We start from the raw sequence: 23,229 nt of genomic DNA on the forward strand, positions 1-23,229 counted from the left end.
GGGGAGCCCTGCAAAGCAAAGGCTCCTTGTCTGGGGCAGGACAGAGAATCTCGCCTGTCTGGTGTGTTAACCTGCTGGGGGCTCAGGAACAATTTCCTCAAGGAGACAGTGGCATGGAGCTTTGAAAGATGAGTAGGTGTTAGCAAGGAAATAAGGAGGAGCAAGGGTTACGGGCAGAGGAGAAAGCACTTGCCAAGTCAGCAAACAAAAATAAAATTCAAGAAATTCTAATAAAAACTTTTTAAAAATGTTATTAAGGATTTTCACAGTGCTGCACTGGGCTAGAAACAAGCTGAAACAGAGATGCGGTCCCTGCTGCTGTGAGGCTTCCATTCTAGAGGCAAGGACAGGTTATGATGAGGGCTCTGAAGAATAGAGACCAAGCAGGGAGGGTGTTGGGGAGGCTTCTGCGAGACCTGAAGGATGGGAAGCCAGGAAGTGGGAGGGTGGGGATCGAGGCTGGAGGGGCCACAGGGCAGGTGTAGAGGGACTGCAGCTCTGAGGGGCTGCTCCATGTAGCATGCTTGGAGGTCCAAGAGGGGCAGCCCCACCTTGGGCCAGGCTCCTCTCCAGCAGCCTTGGTATGGGGTGGGGGCGGGAAGACCCCTGATGCAGCCCGTCCTCTGGGTATGGGGGTGGAGGATAGGGCTCCGGGGACCCAGCCAGTCTTGACCCTGGAGGAAAGTCAGGTGGGCACAGAGGGAGCCCTCAAATCTGGGCCCTGGGTCAGGGTGGGGATCAAGTCCAACCTTGAAGAGAATGGACTCTGGAATCTGACGTCTGGGGTTGAATCCAGCTTCCAGCGCTCGCTAGCTATGTGACTTTGAGCAAGATAACTTATCCCCTTGTCCCCATGTGTCACTGGAGATAAACTACCCACCTACCAGATTGTTGTACCACGCTGGGCAAACAATAAGTGCTTAATAATGGTAGCCCACTGCACCTGTCGTGTCGTCTCCTGTCTTAATACTCGAAAATTCAAGGGGCCCCGTTGTGCTTGTGGGGGGGTGCCGTTCCCACAGGATATTCTGTGAAGGGTGTCCCTGGAGCTGTGCCTCCAGGTGGCAATCCCCAAGCCACCCTGGCAGGTACCACCGTCCAGAGTTGAGCGAGGTGTTGAGTGGAAAATTCTTCCCCACCCCTATCTGCCACAGTGGTATAGATGTCCCCCATGAGATGGGGCTCCTAAAATGCCTGAAATGTGTATGCTATTGGAGAGTTGATGTTTACGATTTATTGAACTTTGTCCTTATTTAAATCTCATGTAATCCTCCAACAACGCAAGATGAAGAAGCTGAGGCTTAAAGAGATTAAGAAACATCCTATCCCCTTTACTCTCACCAAAATAAATACATTTGCCCTATTCTCCCAAATGGTGAGAAGTAGATCTAGGACTTGACCCCAGACCCCACCCTGCTCAACCCTGGAGCTGCAATCTCTACACCTAACACATAGGATTCTGTTTCATGTCCTGTTCCAGACTTGCCTGAGACTATGTGATGGTGCTGGGTGCCAATCCTTCCCTCCAACAGTGGCATTAACCACTGTTGTGTGTTGGTGTCAGGGAGTGGGGGCACCCTGAAAGAATCTACCTTTTCTAGAGCTCTCGCTCCATTCCCTACATTGAGGCCAAAGTGCCCTGTCTCGGGTCCTTGATTTTAGGCCTGGTTGTTGAAGGAGGGGAGGAGACCAGGTTCATTCTCCCAGCCCTGCCGCCAACCAGTTGGGCGTGACCTTGGCTCAGCTCATCTGTGAAATGGGGGCTACAGACCTAGTTTCCGGGTCCCTGCTAAGTTCATCTCCCTCTCCTGGGATTCCCATCCATGTATTGCCAGCTCCATGGCGAGTGGAGAGGAGAAGTTCTTCCTGCAGGGCCTTCCAGAGAGGATTCTTGGCCAAAGGAGACCACAGCCTGTAAGATCAATATCCTGATAGAATCCCGGGCTAGCTGTGAGAGGGGCGAGTGAGCTCACACCAGCCTGACAGTCTTGGGCAGAGCACCCCAAAGGCCTCTGCAGCCCCATCACTGCCTCATTCTCCCTCAGGTGCCAGGGAAGCTCCAGGGTGGGCCCAGTATCCTTCACAGCATCCCTCCTCTTCCCCTTCAACACCCCTTTCACCCCTCCCTCCACCTCCTCTGAAAGGAAAGGCTGCTCCTTGGGCAGGGCGATAGGATTCCCACCCCTAGCTTTAAGAACTAAACCAAACTTCAAGAAGAGCAATTTAATCTTCATATCTGACTCCTTGTCCCTCCTCAGGCATGCTGTTGTGCAGGACAGAGCCCCGGCTTCTCCTGGGTGTCACACCTGGCCTGTCTCTGACCCTTGCTTTCCCTTTCTCTGCTGCCCTCGAGGGTCATTCACACCCAAGAGGGAAAGAAGCTGCCCTCCCATCCCTTCCTCTCCCACCCTGGGCCTCTGCCCCTCTGCCTGGCCCCAGAAGCGCAGTCTTCTCCATAGAGAGGGGCCGGGCCATGGGACCCTGGTTTCTGGGGTCTCAGTGACACAGTTCACTGTTTGCTGCACAGGAGGCCCACACTCACAGCCTTGGCCTCTGCCCTGCAGAAGAATTCCCTGTAACTCACCAATGGCCGTGGGAGCCAGTGGCCTCGGCGAGGGTCAGTTGGACTGCATACCTGCCAGCCGAGTCTCTCTGGCCACCCTCACTGGCCCCGTCACTCCAGGTTTCACTGCTGCCCAGGGGGTTTGTGCCAGGCCTGGGTCACAGTGGAAGGGAGTCTGGAAGTTACAAGGCAGAGGAGGAGACCTCTGCGAATGTGAGAGAACAAAGTTAAGGGGCAGTCCCATGGGGGCATTGACCGTAGGTGAGGAGGACTCGGGGAACATCTACAGACTCTAGGGCTAGGGTGAGATCCTCCTGATAGCGCTGGTAGCTTCAGCTGCTGCATTGGCAGGACTTGGCCGCCTCTATACTGAGAGAGCAAAAGCTCTTTTCCTGGGGCTGCACATTCTTCCGTGGGAAAGTGGGCTTCAGGTGCTGCCTATTAAACCTCCTCCCTCCCCTGCTGCGATGTGTTGATGCCTTTCACCTCTGTCTGCCTGTGAGCCTCTGCCCACCGTGGAAGAGCAGCTCATATTTGGAAGGGGTTAAAATTTTTACCTAGTTTGAATCCACTCTGCAATGTCCCCATCAAGTTCTTAACCATCCCAGTTTCCAATGGTCACAGAGTTCTGCCCTGGGGAGGGAGGAATTGCTTAGCAAATGATGTTGAGAATGGTGATTATTTGGGGGAAAATTCAGGTAAGATCTCACCTTCATACCATAAACCAAAATACATCTCAGTAGGTTAGTAAACTACTGCAAAAAAAAAAAAAAGGAAATATAATTGAATACTTCACTGTTTTTGAAAGCATGAAAACAATGGAAAATGCAGCTAATGTGAGTAATCCATCTACTTGACATCACTTTTAAGAAATAAGGCTGGCCAGGCGCGGTGGCTCAAGCCTGTAATCCCAGCACTTTGGGAGGCCGAGGCAGGCAGATCACGAGGTCAGGAGTTTGAGAACAGCTTGGCCAACATGGTGAAACCCTATCTCTACTAAAAATACAAACATTACCCAGGCATTGTGACACACATCTATAATCCCAACTACTCAGGAGGCTGAGGTAGGAGAATCATTTGAACCCAGGAGGCAGAGCTTGCAGTGAGCTGAGATCGCGCCATTGCACTCCAACCTGGGCGACAGAGTGAGACTCCATCTCAAAAAAAAAAAAAAAAAAAAAAAGGAAAAAGAAAATCAAGCTGCATATTTAAAAGGTGGGAAAATACATGCCGTAAGTATGACAAAGGGCTGTGACTCTTCTGCAACATACTATCTTAAGAATGCACTAGGTCGGCCCGGCGCGGTGGCTCAAGCCTGTAATCCCAGCACTTTAGGAGGCCGAGATGGGCAGATCACGAGGTCAGGAGATCGAGAGCATCCTGGCTAACACGGTGAAACCCCGTCTCTACTAAAAAAAAAAAAAATACAAAAAACTAGCCGGGCAAGGTGGCAGGCGCCTGTAGTCCCAGCTACTCGGGAGGCTGAGGCAGGAGAATGGCGAGAACCTGGGAGGTGGAGCTTACAGTGAGCCCAGATCGCGCCACTGCACTCCAGCCTGGGCGACAGAGCGAGACTGCATCTCAAAAAAAAAAAAAAAAGAATGAGCTAGGTCTGCATTTATTGACCTGATAAAATGTCCAAGAAGGAGATATTTCTATTAACATAACTTACTATTGTTATATATATGCTAATGTTTGTCTAGAAAAAGTCTAAAAGAATACACACCAAACTGAATAGCAGTTATATTTAGAAAGCAAGACTAGGATGGACTTAAGTCAGGGCTGGGACTAGAGCAAGGCAAGTGAGGTGCCAGGATGCAAAAGTTAAGGAGACACCTGACCTCAGGGGCCCACAAGTGCAGAGCCCCCGACGGTGAGTGCCTCAGTAGCCTCGCCCTAGTCCTGGCTTTCACTTAAATATGTTTTTGAATGTTTGTAATAAAATATTTCTTTTGGAAGGCAAAAAATAGGAAGGAAAATAAATAGGATTAAAGGACACTAAAGCCCGTTAAATAAAATTTGCAGGAGGCCACTGATTTGGCCTAAGCTCCTATGCTGTAGCCAATAGACCAAACCAATATGGAGTCATTCATGCTAAATGAAACTAGTTAGCAGTATAGTCATATAACAAGTGGCTAAGTGTCAGTTACAGCAGCTGAGCTTTAGTCAATTGTAGGTGGCCAGTATTCAGATAAGGCAATCCAGTTAAAAACTCTATATCCCACTTCTGTTTTCTGTCCATAAATTCTGAGTACATTGCAGCCCTGAAGTTCTTTGAACCTGTTCTGGGTTCTGAGGGCTGTCCAATTACTGAATCATAAATAAAAGCCAGTTAAGATTTTTAAATCTTTTATAATTTTGGTTTTTAACAGCTTCTGCGGTAAACAGTAAAAGCACTAAATCCCTACTGAAAATAAAGGGCCTAATTATTAAGACTGAATGATAGATGCAATTTTTTTGGCTATCCTATTGGTAAAGATGATGATGATGATGATGATGATACCTAGTGTTGCTGGAGGGGAAATGAGATGTATCAGTTATCTATTGCTATGTGACAGCCACTCCCAGACTTAATGGTTTGAAACAACACTCATTTTGCTCATGAATTGGTAACGTGATCAGAGCTCTGCAGAAAATAGCTCCTGGCTGCTCCGTGTGGTGTATCGGGGCGCAGTTCATTTGGCAAGTTGGTGTTGGCTGTTGCCCGGAAGCTCAGCTGGGGCTGTGGGAGGGGCCTCCAGTCTTCTCCCCATGGGCCTCTCCATGGGCTGCTCAGACTTCCTCACAGCATGGCGGCTGGGCCCATCAGGGTGGCATTTTCGTGCCAGCCTCGGAAGCCACCTAGAATGACTTTTGCGATTCTCTGTTGGTTGAGGTTGATGTAACAGCTTGCCCAGGATGCAGATAGAAAAGCCTGAACAGGTTCAAGGGGAGCAACCTTGGGCTCCACCTTTGACAGGGGTGTGATGGAGTTCTGGAACACTGTGTGAGATGGGAGATACCGTTGCAGCCATCTTGCGGTGGCTCACGCCTGTAATCCCAACACTTTGGGAGGCCGAGACGGGCGGATCACGAGGTCAGGAGATCAAGACCATCCTGGCTAACACAGTGAAACCCCGTCTCTACTAAAAAAATACAAAAAACTAGCCGGGCGAGGTGGCGGGCGCCTGTAGTCCCAGCTATTCGGGAGGCTGAGGCGGGAGAATGGCGTAAACCCGGGAGGCGGAGCTTGCAGTGAGCTGAGATCCGGCCACTGCACTCCAGCCTGGGCGACAGAGCGAGACTCCGTCTCAAAAAAAAAAAAAAAAAAAAAGAGAAGGAAAAAAAAAAAAAAATACAGTCTGCCCCCGCCCCAGTCCTCTCATATACTGCTAGTGGTAGTATAAACTGATACAAGTTTTGGGAAATAGATAATTGATAACGTAATGTAATAGGTAATATACTTTTAAAAAGTCTTAAGAAAATATATAACCTTTGATCCAGCAATTCTATTTCTGGAATTTATCCTAAGGAAGTAATTGAGGATATTTACTAAGATTTGCTGCATGATAAATATTTATAATATCAAAATAAGATTAACCTAAAGTCCAAAATGGGATATTGAGTAAATTCTGGTACATAATTACAATGGAATACAATGTAACATCTAAAAATGATTTGAGGGCTGGGTGTGTTGGCTCATGCCTGTCATCTCAGCACTTTGGGACGCCAAGGTGAGAGACTCCTTGAGTCCAGAAGCTCAAGGCTGCAATGACCTATGATCACTCCACTTCACAGAGCGAGACTCTGTCTCTAAACAATAAAAAATAAATACAAATGATTTGAATGTATATATTTTTTAACCTGAAATTATTTTCACACCACACTGTTAATGGAAAATATTGTTACAAAAACAGTTCTGTATAGTACGATCTTATTTATTTTATTTATTTATTTATGTATTTTCTTTGAGATGGAGTCTCGTTCTGTCTCCCAGGCTGGAGTGCAGTGGCGCAATCTCAGCTCTCCACAAGCTCCGCCTCCTGGGTTCATGCCATTCTCCTGCCTCAGCCTCCAAAGTAGCTGGGACTATAGGCGCCCGCCACGACACCCGGCTAATTTTTTGTATTTTTAGTAGAGATGGGGTTTCACCGTGTTAGCCAGGATGGTCTCAAACTCCTGATCTCGTGATCCACCCGCCTTGGCCCCCCAAAGTGCTGAGATTACAGGTGTGAGCCACCGCGCCTGGCCGATCTTGTTTTTTAAAAAAGAAAATACATATATTTATGGATATTGAATGCATGGATAAAAACTGGGATGAAGACACCAAAACATTAATAGTGGTTAATGGCCCATGGTGGGATTATGGCTGTTCGTTTTCCTTTTTATTTATCTGTATTTTCTTACCTTTATTAAATATTTATTACTATATAATTAAACACTTTTAATGAGCCAAGAATATGAACTGTCAACTTACAAAAGAAGAAATACAAAGATCAATACTTATATGAAACGGTATTCTACTTGTTGAACAATAATCAAGGAAGTGAAAGAGTAGTGCAATAGCATTTTTATATAGCATGCAGCAGTACAGTTTGGTACTGGAAAGGTGATAATGTAATTATACTGTATAGCATATCTGAAAAATAATATGACGATATGTATCAACCTTAAAAAGTTTATGCCCTTTGGTTCAGTTATTTTACTGTTCAAAATCTACCCTAAGGAAATAATCAGAGATATTGACTAGAACCTGGAGCAATCTACAAGTCCAATCAGAAGACATATCCACATAGGCCCAATTCCCATGGCAACAGTCGGCCGGGCCCCCTTCCTCGCCCAGGGCCATGGTTCCCATCTCTCCCTTTTGCTTCCCAATATGAAGGCCAAGGGGTAATTACCATTTATCATCACATTTGTGCTGTTGATTTGGAAGAGGGAAATATTTCCCTGCACTGTGTCTCTAACTGCATGGGTTTTTGGTGTTTTGTTTTGTTTTGTTTTGTTTTTCTGGCTTGTTTCTTTTAGACAGGTTCTTACTCTGTTGCCCAGGCTGAAGTGCAGTGATACAAACACAGCTCACGGCAGCCTCAACCTCCCAGGTTCAAGCACTCCTCCCACCTCAGCCTCCTGAGTGGCTGGGACCACAGGTGTGTGCCACCACACTCGGCTAATTTTTTTTTTTATTGTTTGGAGAGATGGGGGTATCCCTATGTTGCCCAGGCTGGTCTTGAACTCCTGGGCTCAAGCAATCCTCCCACCTAAGCCTCCCAGCGTGCTGAGATGGGCCATATTTTTAAAAAATGGAAAGGAGCATTATCTGTATAGAAGTGAAGCGTGCTGCTATGTCTTTGGTATTGAGGAAGAGCACATCTATGCCTAAGAATGGACCTTTCCTTTATTCATTTACCTCATGAGCCTGACCTATAGCCATTTGAGTTGTGACTCTATTTTAGACTCAGCTGATACATCACTCCCTCTAGCAGCCCTGGGCCTCCCAAGCCTGAGCCAGGTACCCCTCTTCAAGCTGCAGGAGCACCCTTGGCTGCCTTCATCGGAGTGCTTAGCACACTGCAGCGTGGCTGCCTGGCTGTTGTCTCCTCCACCTCCTCTAAGCTTCAGGACAGTGGGACAGTCTTCTCTCTCACTGCAGCCCCTGAGCTTAACATGGGCCCTCACACATAATAGAGGTTCAGTAAATATGTCTTCAGTGAACAGAAATACATTATAGGATGTGGATCTCTCAAAACTCATCATTCATCTTTATACTCCTTCAGTGCTATGCATGGAGCTCTGAGCATCAAAGGTGATTATTAAGGTTAAATGAGTGAATAACAAATTATTAGAAGGCAGCTGCCATTGTGGAAAAAGAGTGATTTCAGGGTCAAGGAGACTAAGGTTCAAATCCTGATACTTACTTGTCATGGAACTTTGGGCACTGGCTTTTCTGAACCTGAGTTTCCTTCATCTGTAAAGAAGATAATGTAGCCGGGCTGTGGCTCACACCTGTAATCCCAACACTTTGGGAGGCCGAGGCAGGCGGATCACTTGAGCCCAGGTGTTTGAGACCAGTCTGGGCAACAAACCCTGTCTCTACAAAAAAATACACAAATCAGCCGGGTGTGATGGTGCAGGCCTGTAGTCCCAGCTACTTGGGAGGCTGAGATGGGAGAATCATTGGAACCTGGGAGGCAGGGGTTGCTGTGAACCGAGATTGCACCACTGCACTCCAGCCTGGGTAACAGAGCAAACAGAGACCCTGTCAGAGAGAGAGAGAGAGAGAGAGAGAGAGAGAGAGAGAGAGAAAAGATAATATAGGGTTAAAGATGTGGCTAACAGTGTCCAGCACATAGCAGGAGTTCCATACCTGTTCTTACCACCAGTATCATCAGCCTTCTTTACCAGTCACAGTGGGCCAGGAATTGGGCTGGACTTAAGCAACAAAGGACAACTAGGTAGCCAGCACCATTAGGAGCAGCATGAGCTGGCTGCAGGAGGTGCTGGGCACTGGGCATTAGATGTGACACGGTGTCCTGACCACTCCATTATGGCTGAGGAGCACCAGAAATGAGGGTGCTGCCTTGCCCCTGGGGAATTCCATAGAGGGCTTTTCTCTGGAGGCTCAGTACCACTCTTCAAAGGCAAAACCACTATGTTTTCAAAGTCCTTTATGCATCCTAAAGTCCTTTCTCATCCTTTGTTTTTGAAAAAAATTTAATTTCATTAATTGTTTTGAATAGGTAATGCATGTTTAGGTATTCAAAATATTCAAAAGGGCACAGAGTGTCTCTGCCCTGTCTGCCTCCCAGCCACTTAGCTCCCCTCCCTGAAACAGTTTTCTGGTGTCCTTACAGGCCTGTTCTATGCAAATACAAGGAAAAACTCACACTACCAACCCCACTCAGCACCTGGTCTTTTTCACTTAATCCTGTACCTCGCAGACCCTGTACCTTGCAGTACCGCATAGGCAGAGTGTAGAGTGGTGCTGTCTGGCTCTCCAATCTCCAGCTCCTCCTGGTCTCACTTCTGAACTCCATTTCTCTCTTAGGCTGCCACTTGCTAGTTTTCATGGGACGTCTCTGGCGCCTCAACTCTCCAGGTGTCTAAAGTCAAGCTCCTTGTCTTCCTCTTAAAGCCTGTTTCCTCTCTTGGCCCCCCTCAGTTTCCTTTCCTCTCCCCAGGACTAGCAAGCGCCTCTTCCCATCTTCCTGATGAGTTTCGTTTGCTCTGAGGTCTCTCCTGCCTCTCTTCTTCTTTTTGCTGACTCTCCACCCTGCCTCCTGGAATCTACCCTGTCTTGCCTCTGCTCCACTGCCTGCAGAGCCCCACTAAATCTCCTCTTTCCTGTCATCTGGCCCCTGCTCACAATCTTTTAGAATCTCCCTTTCGCCTATGGGGTAAAGGCCAAACCGCTTAGTGTGGCACCATGCTTTCCACCGGCTGGGCCCCACACACTCTTCTCCTTTCTCTTCCACTACAAACCACGGCCCTGTGGCTGATGACCCGTGCCACCTTGGGAAGTTCAACTTTCCTTTTTTTTTTTTTTTTTAGATGGAATCTCACTCTGTCACCCAGGCTGGAGTGCAGTGGCGTAATCTCGGCTCACTGCAGCCTCCGCCTCCCGGGTTCAAGTGATTCTCCTGCCTCAGCCTCCTGAACTACAGGCCTGTGCCACCACATCTGGCTAATTTTTGTATTTTTAGTAGAGATAGGGTTTCACCATGTTGGCCAGGCTGGTCTCGAACTCTTGATCTCAGGTAATCCACCCCCGACTTTGGCCTCCCAAAGTGTTGGGATTATAGGCGTGAGCCACCACGCCCGGCCCAACTTTTCTAAATCTCAGTTTTTTCATTAGTAAAGTAGAGCCAGTAACATCCAGACACTACGGGGGAACAGAGGTAAATAAAATAGAGGTCTCTGATTACATTTCTGTGGCAAGATGATAGGACAAGTGATATGGTTTGGCTCTGTGTCCCCACCCAAATCTCACCTTGAACTGTAATAATCTGCACATATGAAGGGCAGGACCAGGTGGAGATAATTGAATCATGGAGGCGGTTTCCCCCATTTTGTTCTCATCACAGTGAGTGAGTTCTCACGAGATCTGATGGTTTTATAAGGGGCTTCCCTCCTTGCTCGGCACTCGCTGTCTCTTGCCACCCTGTGAAGAGGTGCCTTCTGTCATGATTGTAAGTTTCCTGAGGCCTCCCCAGCCACGTGAAATGGTGAGTCAATTAAACCTCTTTCCCTTGTTAATTACCCAGTCTTGGATATTTCTTCATAGCAGCGTGAGAATGGACTAATACAAGGAGACAGATTATAATCAGGTGAAGAAATGAACAACGATCTCTCATAGTGATAAGACATTCTTACGAAGGACATAAAGAGCTCACTAAACAGAGATTTTGTGGTATGGATGGACAGCTTAAGATTGTAAAGATCAAAGTTTTCCAAATAATCTAAAATCCAATGTAACACCAATCAAAAGTCCACATGGATTTTTATAAATAGAACTCAACAACCTTATTCTGAATTTTTTTTTTTTTTAAAGACAAGGTCTCACTCTGCTGCCCAGGCTAGAGTGCAGTGGCCTGATCATGGCTCACTGCAGCCTGGAACTCCTGGGCCCCAGCGATCCTGCTGCCTCAGCCTCCCAAGATACTGGGACTACAGTCATGTATGACCCCACCTAGCTAAGTTTTTTCATTTCTTTGTAGATACGGAGTCTCCCTATGTTGCCCAGGCTGGTCTTGAACTCCTGGTCTCAAGTGATCCTCCTCTGGGAGAAGATATTTGCAGTGTCCAAAGCTGCTGCCACCATCATCCTGTAGACCCCAGGACAAGCCTGTCCAGTAGGCCTGGTAGGAGATTCTCTCCCTTCCACCTCCCATCGGGGGGGTCCAGGCGCTAAGATGAGTAATCCAGATAACACTGCAGGTGAATGACATGCCAGGGCCTGCAGCCAGGTTTGCAGTCAGCTGGCCAGGCCTCTCCAACAAGATTAAAGAGGTTCCACCCTCCATCTCTCTGATACTAGCTTCCGTCACGGCTGCCACAGCTCAGAGGCTGAGCACCAACCCTGAAATGTGTGTGGTAAAACAGACAAATTACCCTAATGAGTTCCAATTTTCACTCTCCAGAAACAATTCCCTGCTGGCCTATTCAGGACACAAGTGTGAAATGCGGCCTTCATGGTGGATTACCAGCCTAAAGGAAGCTGCCACCTCCCAGGCCTGAGGGACAGACGGGGCTGATTCTGTTTCTCTGTGAAAGAATTCCTTTCTGTGTCCAGCCTGTGGCTCCAGCAACACTCCTTGTCACCATTGTCTCATTCCTGTGACTGAAAAGAATAAATCCATGTGTGTGTGTTGGGGGCTGGGGGAGGGAGGTGTCAAAGAATTTCTGGATGTGTATTTTTTTTTCTTGAGATGGGGTCTCACTCTGTCACCCAGGCTGGAGTGCAGGGGTGTGATCATGACTCACACAGCCTCAAACTCCTGGGCTCAAGAGATCCTCCAGCCGCAGCCTCCTAAGTAGCTGAGACTATAGATGTGTATCACCACGCCCAGCTAATTAAAATTTTTTTTTTTGTAGAGATGAGGTCTTGCTATTTTGACCAGGCTGGTCCAAACTCCTGGGCTCAAGCGATGCTCCACTTTGGCCTCCCAAAGTGCTGGGATTATAGGTGTGAGCCACCGAGCCTGTCTGGAACATGTTTTAAAAGCTCGTTGCTGGAAGCCATAGTCACAGATGCTTCCAACCATGGAAGAAAATCTCCTACAGAAGTGCTGTTCCTGAAACTCTGTCCCCCTCCAGAGAAGAGCTTTGGGTGGGCTTCTCCTGAGGGAGAAGAAAGACGGGGGGTGGTAACATTCACAGCAAATATTGATGAGGTGCTCTGCTCTCAGGGAGTGTGGAGTCCAGGGGAGAGGGGACAGACACAGGCAACCAGGGGCTGTGCAGCTGCCTCCTCCTCTTGGTGGTGGGGTGGGGGAGAGGTGGGGGCATGGGACTCATGCAGGAAAAGCTGGGAGCTTGCTAGGAGGTTAGCATGAGTGGCGGGGATGGGGACAGTTGGGGAGTGACTAAGAGTGAGTAGGTGGGATGTGGGAGTGAAAGAACAGCCTAGAAGTGGGCTGGATCCTGTGGGCAGCAGGGCCACTGGGGTGTTCCAGCAGGAGAGGGCACTGCCTCAGGTAGTTTTTAGGAAGATGTCCTGGTCAAGAGGTCCAGGCCTCAGGACCAAGTTTTCTAACCAGTGCATAGTGGCAGGACCCTGCTGTGGGTGCTCTGCCACTGCCTACCTCTCCAGCTGCCCCTCCGCCCACCCCCACCAGCACCCCTCACCCCAGGCAGGACTATAGGCTCTGTGGTTCCCCCGGGTCTCGGGCTCTCTCACTCCTGGGTCTTTGTGTGTGCTCTTCTGTCCACCCCAAATTCTTCCCTCCCAAACTCCTGCCCAGGTTCACATGCCACCTCCTCTGGAAGCCTTCCCTGGGCACCGCGCCCTTGCTCCATCCAGGCTGTCCTTCCGGTGGGTAGGTCATAGTGAGCACCATCCCTGCCCCCTTTCAGTTCCTGTCGCATTGTTGAAGTTGTGTGCCGACTCCTCGGCCTTCCCTGTCAGACTATGAACTCCAGGAAGGCAGGAGCTCATCCTCTCCATCCTGTAACTCTCTGCTTGTCACCCTGGCTGCTCAGTTAATGGCTGACAAATGAGTGCACAGCTTCCAACTCCCACCACTAAGTAAAACACTTCCTGATTTTGCTACGACTCAACTGCTCGCTGTCCCAGGCCGACTAAACTCCCTCTCAGCTGGTTTCACTCAGCATCCTGGGAAGAGGAGAGATACCAAGTATTTTTTAAAAGGATATTTAGGTTCTCAGAAACAGCATTAGATTTGTACATGGTAAACCCTTTCTGGAGTTTACCGAATATGCTGCTTTTGGGCAGTAATCTTTCAGAATGGTAAAGGTGCTTGCCCTTATCCAGGAAGTCCACTTCCAGGATCTAACCTGTAGGAATATATGCATATGTATGGAAAAATACACGTACAAGAATGTTCATGACAACATCTATAGTAGCAAAAAATAGTCTGCCCATCAACAGGTGACAAAATTATTGTATAGTAACATTGTGGAATATCCAGCAACCACTGAAAAACAAATGGCAGGGTGTGGTGGCTCACGCCTGTAATCCCAGGACTTTGGAAGGCTAAGGTGGTAGGATCGCTTGAGGTGAGGAGTTCAAGACCAGCCTGGGCAAAATATCGAGACCCCTATCTCCACACAAAATTTTTTTTAATTAGCTGGGCGGACAAAGGTGCTCAACTCTCCAGTTTCCCTTCCTCTGTCTTGGCCACAAAGGAAACCACACATTCCAGATACAAGATGTTAGAGCCCCCTGCCAAACACTGTACTTTTGTTATGCCACTGAGATTTGGGGGTTAATCTGATGCGGCATTGTATTCTGGCCTATTTCAATTCTCTACTGCTATCTGGCAAACCACCCCAAAATGTCTTAGCTTCAAACAACACCCATTTTCTTTGCTCATGACTCTGCAGTCTGGGCTAGTTTCAGCTGGGCAGCTCTTCTGCGGGTCTTGCCAGGGTCATTAATGTGGCTGCATTCAGCTGGCGGGCAGGCTGAAGGCTGGGCTTAACTGAACTCACAGGACAGCTGAGCCTTTCTCTCCCCACACCGCCGCCCCCGCCCCGTCTCTCTCCCCCCTCCCCTCCATATAGTGTCTCCACAAAGCCCAAGGTCTCTCTGGCAGAGTAGTTGGACTTCTTGCACAGATGGGGGCTCAAAGATCCCTAAAGTGCCATGCTATCTTAAAACTTAGTCCCAAATGGGCACAGTGTCACTTCTGGTACATTCTGTCTGTTAAAGCAAATCACAGGCCCAGCCCAGACTCAAGAGGAAAGGACTCCACAAGAACATTCCAATATCAGAGATGTGGTTCACTGGGGCCACCTGTGCAACACAGTGCCATGGCCTCTTCCGAGCAGTATAAACACCAAGGGCCTGCTCCACATGGGAGAATGCTGTGTTGCACACATAATGTTGTGTAATCTTTTTTTTTTTTTTTTTGAGGCGGAGTCTTACTCTGTCACCAGGCTGGAGTGCAGTGGTGTGATCTCAGCTTATTGCAACCTCCACCTCCCAGGTTCAAGCAATTCTTCTGCCTCAGCCTCCCAAATAGCTGGGACTACAGGCATGCGCCACCACACCCAGCTAATTTTTGTATTTTTAGTTGAGATGGGGTTTCACCATGTTGGCCAGGATGGTCTCTATCTCTTGACCTCGTGATCTGCTTGCCTTGACCTCCCAAAGTGCTGGGATTACAGGAGTGAGCCACCGTGCCTGGCCAATGTTGTGTAATCATTAAGGGTGTGATCATGTAAGTGGCAACCAAATGTTTTAGAGCAATTTTTTTTTTTCTAAGTGCTGAGATGACAGGCATGAGGCACTGCGCCCAGCCAGAAGGAAAATAACTGCTTGTTTCTGCCTGGTTTCAAACCAGGGACCTTTCACATTTTAGGTGAATGTGATAACCAGTACACTATGGAAACACCCCCTCATTTTTGTATTTTAAGAAAATAATGGGCCAGGCACAGTGACACGCCTGTAATGCCAGCACTTTGGGAGCCTGAGGCAGGTGAGTCCCTTGAATCCAGGAGTTTGAGACCAGCCTGGGCAACATGATGAAACCCCATCTGTACAAAAAATACAAAAATAAGCCTGACATGGTGGCGCATGCCTGTAGTCCCAGCAACTCAGGGGACTGAGGGTGGGAGGATTGGTTGAGGCTGCAGTGAGCCATGATCATACTACTGGACTCCAGCCTGGGCAACAGAATAAGACCCGGTCTCAGAAAAGAAAAGAGTTAATAATTTTAAATTTAGTTAAAAATCAGTTGCCCACTTTGAAAAAGCAAAGATCTCATATGGAAGTTCGGAGATCAACTCTTACTCTTATTATTGTGGGTTAAAGAAATAGTGGAAAAAACAAGTAACTCCAGATGTTAAAGTCATTTTGAAAGTACTTATTTACAGTAATTTAAGTGCTAACTAAATTAGCACTTAACACACACACACACTCACAACCCAGAAAAATCAAACTTTCAAGTTACTTTATTCGAAGGCAAAACTTTGTGGGAAGTAGTAGTCCTGCTGTAGAACTGACTAGCAATGGTCCCGGCTGCCTCTGAAAACTGCCCCCGAGACCTGCTGTGTTCACAGGAGGCTGTCATCCAGGGATGCCACAGACATAATTCGGCAGGGAGTGGGCAGTTGGGCTTGAAGACCTCTGAGATGCCTTCCAATCTGATGATAAGATGCTGTGATGCTAAGAGGTACATGAGTCTTGATTCCTGAGCTGGCTGGAGGAACAGCCAGGACTTGGAAATGCGGGGCAAGAGCAGGACAGGCCTCCTGGGCCTGGAGAATCACATAGAAAGTGCGTAGGCAGAACCCCAGCCTTATTCCAGCCACCAGTGGCTGAAGCTGAAGGCGGTGCCTCGGTTTCTGGATCGTTTTTAAAGGCTTTTCCTTTCTTCCCGAGTGTTCATCACAGGAGACCACGTGGCAAATGTAATAGAGTCTGTAGAGTGCTACAGAAGAGCAGGAAGTACATAAAAAGCCGGGAACCATTACAGATGAGAGGTAAGTGGGGCCCTGACAGCAGCATAACTGTGAGTATCTAGCCAGCTGCCCACACCAATAACAGGCCCAGTCATCTAACCAGGCCTGACAGAGCCACCACAGGCTGCTCAGCTGCTCCCGAGAGCGGATGCCACCTCCGCAGCCCTGCTGACCCAGGGAAGATGCGCTCAGGTTTCTTCCATTCTTGGGCCTGAGCAGTGGATCAGGTCACTTAGAAATTCTTTCGCTCACTTCATTCTTGTAACAGATATTTACTAAGCAGTCATAATATGCCAGGCGCTGTACTTCAAGCTGGAAATATAACAGTGCACAAGACCATGTCTTGGCTGTCACTAGAGAGGAGTAAAAGGGCCCGAGGACCTCATAGAAACATCTCGGCACAGTGATTTCATGTCTGCCCCTGACAGCCAGGGACCCCCTCTCTGTTTTCCCACGAGGAAGTCATCTGTGTGGTTAAGTAACTTGCCCAAGGTCTCCAAGCTGGTGGGAAGCGTCTACCTGGCGCTGGGGCACTGATTGTCCTTGGAGAGTGAAGCTAATGGGAATCAGGGGTTCTCAAATGCTTTCTAAGAGCCACTGGAGAGGGTCCCCAGGAGTGGGTGGTTGGGACATGGTGGAAGTTTCCCAGCCCCATGAAGGATGGGAGCTTGTTTTTTCAGGGGTGTTCTTGTCATGAAGATGGCTGGAATCCCAAGGAGGGAACTGACCCCTATTGTAACAGGGGCTGGGGGAGAGAGAGTGTTCTCAGGAAACAGGGGCCTTGTCAGTTGTCAATGCTATTTGGTGTGTCCAAAGCCAGAAAGCCTGGATGCTGGGAAACTTGAGCAGCCTCCACTGGGAGGGTGCCAGGCCATCTGCAACCCCAGCCAGCTTCCCAGACTCTCCACGTGCCTTCAGATGCTATGCCTGTGCCCTGGAAATTGGGCAAGCATCAGGGGTTGGGTAGGGGCTCATTGGAACCCATCTCCAGGCAGGAGCCGCCCCTCAAGGGAGACCCTGGGCTGGAGAGTGCTGGCAGAACAGGCCACAACCCACTGTGCAGCTAACACAGCTGGGGAAGGTCCGCGTACTCTCTCTCCCTTCCTCAGGGGTCTTCCCTTTCTGAGCACCCCGTCCCCTTCGCTCCCCCAGAGAACACAAATCCCTTGCTCTTTGGGGGAGTGCAACCACCCCAGCAACATAAGTACTTTGGTTTAAGGGTGAAGCTCACCTGGGCCCAGAATTCAGGGCGCATGGTGGGCCTTAGGAGAGCCTGTGAGAGAGGGTCCCCTAAACCAGAATAACTCATGCCACCGGTCAGAGACAATGCTTTATACACCACTACGTATTCTCAGAGCTCATTTTATTTATCTCTTATTTAACTTTTATTTTCAGTTCAGGGGGTACATGTGCAGGTTTGTTATATAAGTAAACTTGTGTCACAGGGGTTCATTGTATAGATTACGTTGTCACCCAGGTATAAAGCCTAAGTACCCAGTAGTGATTCTTCCTGATCCTCTCCCTCCTGCCACCCTCCATTTCCCGATAGGCCCCAGTGTTGTTCCCCTCTGTGTGTCCACGTGTTCTCATCGTTTAGCTCCCACTTATAAGTGAGAGCACGTGGTATTTGATTTTCTGTTCCTGAGTTAGTCTGTGTAGGATGATGGCCTCCAGCTCCATCCATGCTCCTGCTCAGAGCTCATTTTAAATTGCCTGTGCTTGTGTTTCTCCATGTTCTAGAAACAGCACTGGCTGTCCTCAGAACACATTGTGTGTGCATAATAAAGTTTTGTTAAGCAAATGAAATAATTTTATAGCCAGAAATTGAGGGAAATCAAACAAACTCTTTCACTGATCAACATGAAGGAGGTGGGGGAGCATTTCCTCAGGGACAGATGGCCAGCAGGGGCCAGAAGAGGATCCAGCCGGCTAAGACGGGCCTGTGGATCAGGGGCCTGTGGTGCCACTGGTGCTAGGAAATAATGGATTGGCAAGTGGGCCCTGGAAAGGCCTCAGATCTAGACCCTTCTGCCAAAGTGTTGAGACAGTGCAAAGTGTATGAACATACGGCCAACAGCTCATGATGGCCCTGACATTTGTGGTTTTTGGTTTTGGTTTTTTTGTTTTGTTTTTTTTGAGACAGGATCTCTCTCTATTACCCAGGCTGGGGTGCAGTGGCACCATCTCAGCGCACCGCAACCTCCACCTCCTGGGTTCAAGTGGTTCTCCTGCCTCAGCCTCCAGGCACGCACCACCATGCCCTGCTAATTTTTGTATTTTTAGTAGAGATGGGGTTTCGCCGTGTTGGCCAGGCTGGTCTTAAACTCCTGGCCTGAACTGATCCATCAGCCTTGGCCTCCCAAAGTGCTGGGATTACGGGCGTAAGCCACCACGCTTGGCCAACATTTGTTGAACTCTTAGAACGTGTACTCAAGCAACACAGTAGCCTAAGGTGCATGTTATTATTATGATGCCCACTCACGGGTGGATTTATTTGACGATTTACCATCATGTTCCATTAGTTTACCATTACACGGCATCATCAGATGCCAGCCACTTGTCTTCTCCATCCCCACTCCCTGGGTCTCAACCCTGCTGACTTAGTCCTTGCCTCTTGTCCATCTCCTCACTTCTATTCCTGGCCTCTTGCTCCCCTGTCGTCTCCTCCACCTGTCCCCCGCCTTCCTGCCTCCCAGCCCCTCAAGTCCAGCCCCCCGACTACCCCAGTGCCCAGTGCTCTCCCTCACCTGACCTCTGACCTCCCTTGTCCCTGCTCCAGACTGAAGCAGGGTAAATCTGTCTCTGTCCCTGGGGTGCTGCTTGTCCTTTTCTCCATGTGTTCCATGAAGCTGCCCACCCGCTCTGTGCTCCAGGAGAGCCTCAAGGTGCTTGTCCTTCTGGGCCCCTGTCAAAGAGCTTGGGGGCTGTGAGTGGTGAGAGGGGGAATGAGAGGGGAGCGGGGGCAGCTGGACCTCCGGCCTGGCCCCCCCAACGGAGGGACAGAGCTCACCAGGCTCTGGGTGGAAGTGTTGGGCCTAGCTAATCACCTAAATGGACGCAGGCTGTTGAGAGACAGGCTCTATTCCCTAATAGAATTTGCCCTCAAGTGCAATTTAATTTTCTCTGAGGCGGTCTCCAGACCCTCTGCTACCCTCCCCCTAGGCAGACCCTCATTTCCCAGCTTCTGAGGGGGAGCAGAGCACCTTCTCTTAGAGAAAAGAGGAGCGGGGCATCCTCTGGGCTCTGTGCACTCCCTCAGGTTTGGCCTTCTCCTGGGGAACGCCCCGGCCCACCCAGGGCACCCCTTCTCCAGGTTCCTCCCCACAGGGAGGCTACCCCCACCCACAGATGCCCTGATTTCTCTAGAGTCCCGGGCCCTGCCAGGATCTCTGCTCCCAGGCTGTTCCTCCTCCAAACCCTCACGGTGAAGGCAGTCTTTCCCTGACCTCTGGTAAGTGCACATGCTTTGAGAATTCTCTTTGTCCTGCTTAGTGCCCTGTGCTTACTGAAGGGGACTAGTCAGAAGGAGGGGTGGGCGACACTGAGGTGGGAGGGTGTGGGCCACGTGGACACACAAGCAGGGGCCTCTGTGGAGGGGCAGAGATCCACTCAGAGCCCTGCGGTTTGGGGTGCAGCCCAGATCTCGAGTGCCCTGGGCCCCCTCCTGACTCACCAGCGCCTCTCCTGACCTGGTCACTGGGAGCGGGCCGCCGTGGGGGTCCAGGCTCGGGGTGCACGTTCTTTCCGGGTGGGAGGCGGGGCCGCCGTGGGGGTCCAGGCTCGGGGTGCACATTCTTTTCGGGTGGGAGCGGGCTGCCGTGGGGGTCCAGGCTCGGGGTGCACATTCTTTCCGGGTGGGAGGCGGGGCCGCCGTGGGGGTCCAGGCTCGGGGTGCACGTTCTTTCCGGGTGGGAGGCGGGCTGCCGTGGGGGTCCAGGCTCGGGGTGCACGTTCTTTCCGGGTGGGAGGCGGGGCCGCCGTGGGGGTCCAGGCTCGGGGTGCATGTTCCTTCCGGGTAGGAGGCGGGGCCGCCGTGGGGGTCCAGGGTCGGGGTGTACGTTCTTTCCGGGTGGGAGGCGGGGCCGCTGTGGGGTTCCAGGCTCGGGGTGCATGTTCTTTCCGGGTGGGAGGCGGGGCCGCCGTGGGGGTCCAGGCTCGGGGTGCACATTCTTTCCGGGTATGAGGCGGGGCCGCCGTGGGGGTCCATGGTCGGGGTGTACATTCTTTCTGGGTGGGAGGCGGTGCATCTTCAGATGCGGCACTCCAGCTGTTTCTGTGAAACTCCTCTGGGCTGCTTGCAGCTTCTTCTCCTGGGTGACAGGGGCTCAGGGAGGGCTGTGCAGGTTCATGTCTGGCCTGTGCCCTGTGGTCATGAGCTTCTCCCAGGCAGAGGTGGGGCGAGGACCCCAAAGAGAAGCCGAGGAAGTGATGTGAACTGTGGGAGGGGAGCAGAGGAAACGGATGAGGCCCATGGGTTCAGCCCCGGTGGCTTTCCTGGTTAGCCGGAAGCCTGTGGGATGCAGTGTTCCAGCGCTTCGGGCAATCCCATGGCCCCTCCCTCTCCAGCCCTGTCCTCTTAGCTGGCAAAACCTGGGGAGGGAGCCCTGGAATTCCTTTTTCTTTGCCACCAGAGTCTTGAAAAAAGCAGAGTGTGGGGCGGAGGATGACAGAGAATGGGTGGGTGGCACGTCAGGGTCAACTGCAAGAGGGAGATTGTCAGGCACAGCCACCTGCTCAGCTCCCACCTGTGCAGCTGACATCTCCTTCTCAGTGTGGGGTGGGCCCATTGCTCATGTGGCTCCATCTGTGGGCAGCCTTCCGTTCCTCCACCTGGCAGTTTTCATTAGGCCCTTACTTGGTACCAGGAGCTGTGCTAGGGGCTAGGAGGAACGGAGACCTCTCTGTGTATGTGTGCGTGTGTGTGGACAGTACCATACGCCTGAGTGGGGACTCCAAAAGGGGGTAGGAGGGAGGGCACAACGGGGGAAAAACTACCTACTGGATACGATGTTCACTATTTGGGTGATGGGTTCACTAGAAGCCCAAACCCCGGCATTACACAATACACCCATATAACAAACTTACACAGGTACCCCTGAATCCATTTTCTTAAAAAGTACCATACAAGTCAGAGCACCCTAGAACAGCATTGCCCAATGGAAATATAATGTCAGCCACTTACATAATATTTATTTATTTTTATATTATTTTTATTTTTTTTGAGATGTAGTCTCACTGTGTCGCCCAGGCTGGAGTGCAGTGGCGGGATCTCAGCTCACTGCAAGCTCCGCCTCCCGGGTTCACACCATTCTCCTGCCTCAGCCTCCCGAGTAGCTGGGACTACAGACGTCCACTACCGCGACTAGCTAATTTTTTGTATTTTGTGTGTGTGTGTGTGTGTAGTAGAGAAAGGGTTTCACCATGTTAGCCAGGATGGTCTCGATCTCCTGACCTGGTGATCCGCCTGCCTCGGCCTCCCAAAGTGCTGGGATTACAGGTGTGAGCCACAGTGCCCGGCCGCCATTTATGTAATTTTAAATATTCTAGTAGCCATATTCAAATAAGAAACAAGTGAAATTAATGTGAACAATAGATTTAACCCAATATGTTTAAATGATTATCATTTCTACATATGATACAATTTTAAAATATCTTAATGAGATATTTAACATTCTTTTCTTTGTATTAAGCCTTCAAAATCTAGTACATAATTTAATTTACAGCCCATCTCAATTCTCACAGCCACATTTCAGTGGTCACCTGCTACATGCGGCTAGCAGCTGCTTTCTGGGCAGTGGAGTTCTGGAGTGTCCCCACACACCCCGAGGTCCAGAGGCCAGCAGCATCAGCATCCCTGGGAAACTCCTCAGAAATGCAGAATCCTAGGCCCCAGACGTACGGAGTCAGAGCCTGCATTTGAACAGCACCCCGGTGATGATGTGCGTAGGAAAGTCTGAGGAGCTCAGTGAAGGGCCCGATAGTACAAGGAATATTCGTGGAGCATTTGCCTTAGGAGCTTTGCCTGTGGGATCTCCTGATCCCCCAACAGCCTCTTCTCAGGATAATTATGGGAGTATCACCCCCATTTAAACACAGGAAAATGGAGGCTCCCAGGGTGTAACTTCTCACAGACATAACACTCAGAGGTAGATTACAGCCAGGGTTTATGTTCTCGGCAGAGTACCTCCTCGGGTGAGGCCTGGGTGGAAATCCTTTGCCCCCAAAGCTCTCAATATTTCCTCCTTGACCACCCAAAGTGGCCACAGTTCCAGTGACCTGGTCCCTTTTCTGCAGGTCAGTGTTTTCACGCAGAAAGGTTTGATGACCAGTGGAAAGCTCTTCATAGTGAGCCAGAATGTAAGAAGTGAGAAGAGGCCAAGCAGGGAACCCCTGTTCTTGGACAATAAACAGCATCACAATTATGGGGGCTTGCTTGCGCCAGGCCTTGTGCTAAAGGCTTTATTCCTCCTTTGCCAATGGTATTAGGTAGGAACTGTCACTATCCCGTTACACAAATAAGTAAATGGAGGCTCGCAGGGGGTCGCACCCAGCAGGCAGCATGGCTGGAACCCACACTGAAGTCTGTCTGGTTCTGGAATCGGGAGTCTGGCCCCTGCCTCACTGCCTGTCCTCACACACACCTCCCGGGCCTTCTTCCCGTTCCCTCTGCCCACATTGAACACATTGACATGTTTTGGTTATAAGTCAGTTCCTGAAGGGAAACTGCTGAGTTAGGCTCCTCCAGTAAAAATCTTTCGCCAAGACAATGACGGGGTTGTTTTACAGATTAGCTTTGACACCTGCAGCTATTTAAAATGGAGCCAGGCTGGACTTTCCACCCCTTCTCCTGACCATTTCTAGCGTCCTCTTAAAGAGCTGAGAAATGATCATCTGGTTAGAAGCTCTGAGACAGAGCCCTAGGTCAAGCCCAGACAGCGTGACCTTTCTGCGCTTCAGTTTCCTCATCTAGAAAGTGGTTGGAGTATGATGTGATCTACCTGCCTTGTGAGTCTTCCGTGAGAAGGGTATGGAAAGGCACC

This window comes from Macaca fascicularis, chromosome 1 (genome assembly GCF_037993035.2).
Source record: "Macaca fascicularis isolate 582-1 chromosome 1, T2T-MFA8v1.1".
NCBI classification, from domain to species: Eukaryota; Metazoa; Chordata; class Mammalia; order Primates; family Cercopithecidae; genus Macaca; species Macaca fascicularis.